Below are 9,990 nucleotides of genomic sequence, written 5' to 3'. Positions count from 1 at the left end.
AAAAAAAACAAGAGTAAATGCTCTGAATTCAGAAGCTTGAAACTGACTCTGTGCTATTATGTAATTCACCCTTCTAGTTTAATCATTATCAAAGTCAAAGAAAGAGACACTGATTGGCTAAAAAAATAACGGACTTTGAAAATAGCGAGAGCAAAAAGAAAGCATAGTCTATGTGATATTTTTCTAAATTACAGACGTGGTCATTTCAAGGTGGTCTAAATTAAACGCATAGAGGCGATAAAATGCTGTGGTGACAAGTGGGCAAAACCAAACACAGACAAATAAAGCATAGCTATTATCGCGTGGCAAGATCTGCAGCCGTCATACATTCCTTTCGTGTGAGTCATTACAGTGGAAGCTGCTTTGAATATTGTAGCGATCTCACTCTCAGGCAAGATTCACCTTTGGCCAGGACGGCCTTTTATTGGAACAGGCAGACTCAAACACAATCAGACATACGGATCACTACATAGGGCAACACAGGGGTAGTCTCAGCTGCACATGTAACACACAATAAGGGTTTACCACACACATCAACACATGAGGTACAGCACAGTACAGTACAGAGGATAAGCACATGAGGTACAACCAAAGAGACTAACACGCTAACAAATACACAACATGGTAAACGTAACCAACTATTAACCGACATTACACATTCTAGCATTCACTCGCACTGCATTCTGGGAGACACTCATTCAACGTTAGACATGAACATCCACCGACATATTAATAAATTCCACGTTGCAGGAGGGAGCAGGACGCAACAGGCACCCTTCCCAACAGACACATCACCTGATGAGCCAGACACAACACTGCGGTTTCACACGGTGGTGGAGCAATACGCTAACATCAAAGGCACTCCATTTGGCTTGTTACAAACGATTGCATAAGATCAAAAGTACTTTTTTTTGGTTATTCATTTTTACATCTTCTTTTAAATGGGTAGGCCTACAATTCAGATAGAGACAAGACAGCTAACACTTATCACATTTGCCCCAAGCATCAAAAGCCTTGCCAAACACGCCTTCCCTACGCCTCTGCCCAGATGAGTTACAAAACAAATATTAATGCACTGCCATCATCACTGGTCTACAATCAATCAATTTAATGTCTCTCCAACAAGAAAACTCTGTTCTCTGTTCTCACTCTCCATAGGTTACAGTGTTTCCCACAGAATTGGATTCAATTTGTGGCGGTTGCTGACTTTGACAACGGGGGGTTAAAATAAAGGTTCGTACTTCTCCTTGGGACAAGCACTTTTGAATTTTAGAAAACACTTTTCCATTTACATCGGGATTTTGCCAACATTCAGGTTCAGAGTCAATAAAATGAGCCCTTCAACGAAATTTACAAGCAGCTGTAAGTAGACTAAGCATGCTAAATTCGACATCCAAACAGTATTCTAACGTTAGCTTTGAGATACTGTATGATTTCATAACTTAACTTAGTTTAGTCTCTTCAATGTAGCATACAATGTTGTGATAAAACCTTAGCAGAGTTCACTTCAATGCAGCAGTTTTGAACAAATTTGCGCAGCATGGTCACGATGCTAAGCGGATTTAATAGCAATTTAGCCAGACGTCTTCTATGCAATGCTTCTATGTGGCAACAACAATCCTTCAACAATCGTGAATATTCTGTTACATGCACATGCAGAGGAGTGGCAGCGGGCTACGAGAGAGAGCTGGGCGGGGCAAGGAAAGGCTGCGTGCGTAAAAAGCGCAGCTCAATGGCAATGCAAGGATTTGACCTTATATTTAATTTAAATTAAATTAAATTTAACATAGAATATTCATCTGTGGCGGCCGATTTTTATTTCGTGGCGCCCCGCCACAGATTAGTCAATGTATGGGAAACACTGGGTTAACATGGACAACAAACTCATTTTTCTAAAACCGCTTTTCCATGTCTCACCTGCAATAAATATAGGAGGCTATAAACACAGATATGTGTGCATTTACTTAGAATACATGGGGTTGCCTGGTCGGGAGGACAGCTTCATTCGTCCCTCCATAGACATTCAGCAAGCATCCATTACAAACAAACATGCAATGTGAAAGTCTGGGATTGGGGAGAGCACTAGTAGGCTATGCCTAGTCTAGTGCATAAGCATGATGTTGAACCTTTAGATGAAAAACACTCTTTAATAATAGGCCTACAATAAATGAATAAACCTAATGACGTTTACTTTTGACCATCACATTTATCGCCTGTAACTCCGTGATAAAAGGACCTATGGAAAGTATTTGACTGAGCAACGGAGAATATGTTCTATGTTTTGTCCACATGATGTAGGCCTATGTCTAATCATTGTTGCACTCGAAGAAAACTGGAATGTTACATTCGTCATCCTTTTCAATCGTCCCGAACGGTCGTTCTCTCTCCAAACTAACTTTATTCTCAAAATGTTGAGTTTCATGTCGACACGTCGAGATTACGTCGAGACATGATATTTCAACTTTATTCTCGAAATGTTGAGTTTAATGTAAACATGGTGACTTTAAAGATAGATAGATAGATAGATAGATAGATACTTTATTGATCCCCAAGGGGAAATTCAAGTCGACACGTCGAGATTAAAGTCGACATGACATTTCAACATGGTGACTTTAAAGATAGATAGATAGATAGATAGATAGATACTTTATTGATCCCCAAGGGGAAATTCAAGTCGACACGTCGAGATTAAAGTCGACATGACATTTCAACTTTATTCTAGAAATGTCGAGTTTAATGTCGACATGGTGACTTTAAAGTCGACATGTCGAGTTTAATCTCGTCATGGCAAAAATATTTTGTATATTTTATATATGTGTGGCCCTAATACTCCGTTGTAGTAGCATCATTCACTATCATGGCAGAAGAAAATAAAAAAGATTTCTACTTAGGTATTCAACTAGTATGGCCTGTTGCAATTTACAGAAAGAGGTTCAATTTGATTTATGAAATTAAAGATGCAGCCATTGAGAACTATTTACCCTTCCTGCATCTGAAACAGGAGACCCGAATAAAACCATCGGTCAGAACAAGCTGGTAGTTTATGCAAAAGATCAAAGACAAAAAATGTATGTTGAGATATAGACAGGCCAGTGGTTTTTGTAGAAACATTGTCTGAGAGTCGGGTAGGAGAGAATTGCTATAGAGTGGGATTTGCACATGCTATTAACCTCTTAACTCAAAATCACAAATTCATTGTAAGGTTTAATCAAGTATAGTAGTTGTTTCATCAATATGCTGAAGCATTTTGATTGACTTGTTTATTGACTTTTGGAATGTTGAAGATGAGTTTTGGTGTTTGATGTATGTTTTCTTTACATGCCTGTTAATATGAACAAGTATTTTCTCAGTTTAGATTATCAACAGGATCATCTTTTACTGAAACCTTACTCTCAAATTCACCAAAGAGGCACATAAATGCCAGTAGCAGCAAGTGCTGCTGAAATGTCTACACAGACATTCCATTTTCCCTTCTACAATTTATCCTGCAGCACATAAAATCTTGTCCCCATTTGGTCTTTCCTTTGCCAAAGCATCTGTTTGTCTCGGCTGTTGATACATTAAAATGGTGAGCTTTTTAATTTCACCACAAACATGTGAAATAGCTCACCAAATGGTAGCCGTGGAGTAGCAAGAATGTCCTATAAAAGACAGCGTTTGAAAAAGAGGTCTCGTGCCCTCTCCCCACTCGACTCAGAGAGTTTATTAGTACAGGGCAGAGGCCACTCGTAGTCTTAAGGAGTGGGCCGTGACTCGGTGCATGCTACTTAGGCAAAGACCGCAACAATAATAGACTGAATTATACAATAAATCCTCTCCAGATGTGCATGTGTGTGTGTGTGGGTGTGTGTGTGTGCGTGCACAAGCTAGTCTACCCCCCACAACTTTGACAATGTACATAGCATCTGCAGTAGCTTTCTGTGTTTAATAGTCTCACATTGAAAGATACACAAACACACACACACACACACACACACACACACACATGCACACACACACACACACACAAGCAACACCTCAGAAACACTGATAACACGTACAGCATTTGCATTAAATGAGGAAGAAGTAACTCTAGTTGCATCCACCCCACCCCACTATGTGCACACACACACACACAAACACACACACACACACACACACACACACACAAAGCACACGCACACAGAGAGAGAGAGAGAGAGAGAGAGAGAGAGAGAGAGAGAGAGAGAGAGATGGTGGCCTATGGCAGATGGTCCAAGTGTTTGAGTTTTGCCACGAGATTGCTTCCATATTGTGTCGTTTGTTCTTAAGCTTTGGAACCTCTGTTTCCTCTCTCACTCCTCACTAAATTACACAGCATATTAACAAATGATGTTTATGTAACCCCCTCCTAGATACTTCTACTTAGGAAGCTGAGGGGAATGTTCCAGAAAAAAAAAGGATTTCCCCGTTTACTGTTTTATTAAAGGCAACTAACAGTGCTTTAAAACAATTCCTTAAAATTCTTAAAAAAATGTTTTTAATATTTTTGATATTTCCTCTTGATAACCAAGAACTATTTACTCTGCAATAATATTTGGGACAGAAACATTTTAATATTTTGATAAAATACTTATGGGGAACAAATATACCTTGTTCAGTGGGATAATTGTGTCTAATTGTTGAATTGAGGAAATGTACTAGCACAAATCAATTCCCAAGTCACAGAGAAGGTAATTCTTTAACGACTTTGCTTTCAGAATTTCAGAAATGTTTAATTTGAGTAGAAAGTGAATCATACTCAAGTGTTTCAGAACAGGGGGTAATAGTACATCATGAGGAACCCAGTAATTAATTACTGAGAAATGGCAACAGGCAATAGCAATCAGACGGTATCTGTTGTATTTGAGTGTATATACTGTATGGTAGCTTAATAATTATAGGTTAAGAGTTGTCAGAGAGTCACTATTGTGACGGTGCGATGGTATTGTGAGAGTCCAGTGGTCCAGTGGAGAATCCTCCTGCTGCTGGAGGTCCACTGTGGAGTGGTTGTGGCTTTCCTTCTGTGGGCCATAGCAGTTGTGTGCGTCGGCTCCATTTAGGAGACTGGGGGCCCGACGAGAGACGTCACAACAGCAGGAGGAAGTTCACTTGGCCACCGCTGCCGCCACAGCGCCAGGTGCAAACTCTGGCCAGCCTTCGCTCTGCTGGGCGGTCCATTTTTTTCACCTTATTCTCCCCTTACCCTTTTTTTTTAACTTGACATAACTTTTCATCGCTCAGTATCTTTATCAAACCTGCGGGTCCATATTTTTCTGTGCTCTCTCTCTCCTGCCGGTCTCTTGCGTCTTGGGAGGCCTCTGCGTAAATTATACAAGGAAAGGTAGAGAGCTCCCCTGTGTCTGGGCTGTATGATTCATGTGTTTAAAAGGTCGACTGAAACACACAGCACAACTGGGCGCTCATTTACTGCAAGAAGCCCGCTAGTAAAACACCCGGGCTGAGCCTGTGTTAAACTTTTCACTTCATTTCCGTAATTCATTTCAGCCTTTTTTTTCAATTCCCCCGCTCTCTCTCGTTTTACCCGACAAACAATAATTAACTAAACAGATTGCGATTGATGAGCAGTACATAAAATTCCCCACTGGGAGACCTGAAAGTTATTATTGCCTTCGGGACTGGCAAAAATTGGCCTCACATGACCCATTTACATCTTTTTACATGGTGGGTTGTTTGGGTTAATGATCGGTTTCACGTTAGGATGTGTCATTTGTGACAATAAGTATTTTTAGTAGCTGTATACTGTTTTAAAAGCATCATTTTATTAATTGTGTGGTTCTAATATAAATATAGTATAAAAAAAGCCACTTCAAATGAAAGGAAGATGAAGTTTTACTTATCGACGGTTCCACTCTATGCGCGGGTGAGTGAGCGAATGGTGGCACTGGCTCTGTCAGACTCCATGATTCAGGGGGGAAAGTATGAATAGTAGTCGGCATCCCCACGGAGCCGCAAGGAAATGACTAAAATCGGCATTGAGAAATTTGTTCCTGTGTACCAACCAGGGCTTCCATATTTTAATTGGATCATAATAAAAAATATATTTTATGTATTAAATCCACTTTTACATTCCACCGGGGCTTGAGACGATGATATATTTTTATGTGCCATTGCTGTCGACGTCCCTTGAAGGGGCATACGTTTGTGGGGGCAACCTCTCTTTTTCCTTTACCCTTTCCATGACTTGTTCTGGTGGACTTCTGGGTGGCCGAGGACAGTGCCAATAATGCCCCCTCCACCCACCCCCACCCCCCACATGTGTTTAATTTCTGAGATTTATTTATTTGTAGTTGGGGATGAATATGCATAATGGAAAGTCCGATCTTGTCGGGCGTAAAGCTTTGCACAGCAGCTCTCTTCATTCCACCCCCCCAGACTGTGGTTGGTCTGGTCAGACACAACATGGCGAACCTGACTGGTCAGGAGGCGCTGGCCCGATGTACCCTCCTCTCCCAATATAGTGGACAAACTTTAGCACTGGCGCGTAGCACATACGATAGTTCTATTTACGTCCACAGGGGCACAGTGATGTAGTCATGAGATGTCTAGGGCCTAGCCCAGGTATGCTAACATTGACTTGCCAAAGATGGCAGCGCACTTGCTTGTGTGTGTGTGTGTGTGTGTGTGTGTGTGTGTGTGTGTGTGTGCATTTGTTTGCCATGCTGAGTGGGTCCCGCATTTCTACTTATTAATTTAATGCATTTCCAATCTTTGAAGAATCTCAGAATGAAGCTTTTTAGGGAGTTTTCAAGAAGCTTTTAGAGAATCTGGCCGGATTCTTCGAATGGGGGAAAAAAATAATATTAAAAGCTCTTTCCAAACTCCGATCCAAATTCAATATATGGTTTATACTGTACATATATTGCGCCTAAAATAATTCAAAGCAAATAATACAGGGGCCTGATGGTTATGGGGCCAGATCTCTTTATGTTCCCGGGCTCAGAGGCTCAGCGTCCAGCTCATCTGGATGTCATTACCTATACACATGTTCCAGACAACACAGGTTGACATCCAGGGTTAAGCAAATCCAGCCAGAGCATAGTACATAGATCAGCTGTGCATGGCAGAGTTATAACCGGCTACCGTGCAGCGGAGCCGCAGCTTCGGTTGGTTTTATACCCACAGACAGCTGCTCCACACCACACCATAAAGCTGCAGGATCCGTCACAACGGATGTGTGATTGGGATCAGTGTGCTGGTGAATAAAACGTTAGCAGTGTGTTTTATCTCTACCTGGACGGTCCTTGACAATATGAGATCACATGAAGAAATAAAATTGCACTTTGCAAATATATCTCAAATACATGGCTTTATACATTACTAACTCCAAGGGCTTCTGACAATGTCTTGTTATACTGTATATAAATCAGTAATAACTAATTTGTTGATAGCCCCCAAGGGCCCATATGTCCAATAAATACCCAAATAAAGAAAAATCTGAAAATAATAAATAAAATGGTTTGAATAAAGTTTGCATGCCCATCCCCATCAGTAGGATGGCTGGATCGAAGCATATTAAAACCCCTCTATTTTGCAGTCAAGATGTTCTTTTCCTGATAATTAATGGCAGATGCCATTTCAATATGGTTCAGACCAGGCTCCTGTCTCTTTCAGAGTATCTTTAACTTTTGTTCTCCTCGTTAAGATCCATCATTGTGCCCATCAGTCAGCCTAAACACCCATCACTCCTCGACCAGAAGTCCCCCCCTTTATCGGTTTTGCTTACTCTAGCGTATTGTATTGCCTCCCAAAGTAGCACAGGAATGTGGCGTGGCTTCAGAAAAGTCAGAATGTTTTCGAACTAACAGAAAAATAGTATTTAACCATTCCAGATATGCAGTGGTCTGGTGGTTTTGGCAAGTCAGGGGTTGAGTTTACCCCGGTCGATTTATTCATAAAATCTCACATTTTTTTCCTCTCTCTCTCCCTTCTTCCCTCTCTCACTCCCTTCCTCCTCCGAAAGAGAGATGTGTAATTACAAGGGAGGATGCGTGACTGAAGGTTGTGTCTCAGTTGTAATGCAAGCCAGGAGCGCGAGATAGCATTTCAACTCTCTGCGCTGGGCTTTGCTTCTCTGCTGTCGGGGCCACTGGCCTCTGTGTCCTGCTCCCCTAGCATCATTTTCTCCCGGGCCCGAGCCACTGCGTGTAATCTAATTAGCCACAATTGGTGGACTGATTGTTCCAGCGACTGAGATGATGATCTGACAGGGGGCGGAGGAGGGAGAGGTGGGTGGGTGGGTGAATAGGAGCTGCTGTGATGCAGGACCACAAGTGATTTTCCTGTAAATGTTCGAGAACCGGAGTGGAATTCTAACTGCGGCTCTCAGACATAGAAAGGAAAGGTGTCGTATGGCTACAGTGGAAGCGGCCCAGTTCTTAACAGCAGGGAAGGCTCATTCTGACAAGCCCTAAGTCAGGAGTTTTTTCTTTCTTCAAGCTTTCAAAGCATATATATGCATATATTTTTTCAAGTTTCATGTAAAAAGCATGATTGTATTTGACAACATAAATGTAATATACTTTAACTAAGCCAATCACACGATAAATTGTGAAAAGGCTAGATGGTTTTATTTTCCTTTCGTGGTGGTTTTTGCACGTCTCTGGCAACGCACAGCATCCTTATGTAGATCCCTCTCGTCGGCATCGATTCTGCCGTGAGTGGAAAAGCTTCAGATTTCATTTGTGTTTGTCCTTTTTTTACTATTTCTCACCTCATCACATGGCAATTGAAAGTGACAACATAATTGTCATATCATTCAGAATTGAGCTCTGTGCGTCGTGGGGAAGAGAAAAAGAGAGAGACTTCATGTGAGGAGCGAGTGAGTGAGTGAAGAGGAGGAGAAGGAGGAAAAAGAAATAAAGAAAGGGAGGAAAAAAGCCACCCTTTTATGCGGGAGGGGTGTGTGGAGGGGGCGAGGTGGGGTTGGGGTTGGAGGGGGTTGGGGGGGGGGGGGGGGTAGCTGGCGATAGTTCAGTCATCTTGTCTCTGAGACACGTATCGTTAAGGGGTGGGAGACGCTCGGAGATTGCGTTGCGGGTGTTCCCTTGATGTACCCTGACAGGAACCAGATTTGGAGTCGAGCAGTGGCGGCGTCTGCGCGCTCTTTTTTGCTTTTTATTCGTCTGGCTCCACCGGGTTTTTCCTGGCCCCGTAGAGCCGGAGCCGGAGAGCGCGCCGAGAGAGAGAGAGAGAGAGAGAGAGAGTCTAGGGCCACTTATGCAGCTCCGCTTCTCTCGGCTCCTGCTCCTGCTCGTTTCACTGAGAATAACAAATGTGGAGAAGAGAAACCAAGAAGAAGGGGGAGAGGGGGGATGAGAGGAAAGAGAGAGAGAGAGAGAGAGAGAGAGAGAGAGAGAGAAATAAAAAAACACAATTGGGCTATTGTACGTGGTTCGACGGCACAGGGAGCTAAGCCGAGTTCTTGGGGATGACTCCCGAAAAGAAAGTGTGTGGTCCCCTCTCAGCGACTACCGTTTGTGTGATAGATATTCTATTTGTTAAGACATGTCCCTGGGTGTTTATTCAGCGTAATAACCTTTTGGCTTGTGTTGCTTGGCATGAGTGAGATGAGATCTATCATTTACCATGCCTCAGTCATTCACATTACATGCACATGAAATGCTAACGGCTCAGTTAGGGGCTATCCTGGAGTCATTCTGGCACTGTTGCCAACTGCTGATGTTGTTTTAGCATTTTGCAGACACAGTTTATGTGATTAAATCTTAAATTAGCATTACCGTTGACAACAGATTACTTAAATGTCAGGTAGGCTATGCCTTGAAGAACGTTCAAAATCAACATTTGTCCCTCCCTCAGAGTCCCAATGTTTAACTGTGCCGGAGTAATTACTTAAAATAAACACTAATACTTTATATCCTAATAATATACTAATCATATATTTGACAGATAGTGAGGGGAGAAAGTTTCAAGGCCTCTTGTGTCCACAAATGACATGCCATCAACATTCCT

This window comes from Alosa sapidissima, chromosome 6, assembly GCF_018492685.1.
Source record: "Alosa sapidissima isolate fAloSap1 chromosome 6, fAloSap1.pri, whole genome shotgun sequence".
Taxonomy (NCBI): domain Eukaryota; kingdom Metazoa; phylum Chordata; class Actinopteri; order Clupeiformes; family Clupeidae; genus Alosa; species Alosa sapidissima.
The sequence above is the reverse complement of the archived record's forward strand: the minus strand, read 5'-3'. Positions refer to the sequence as shown.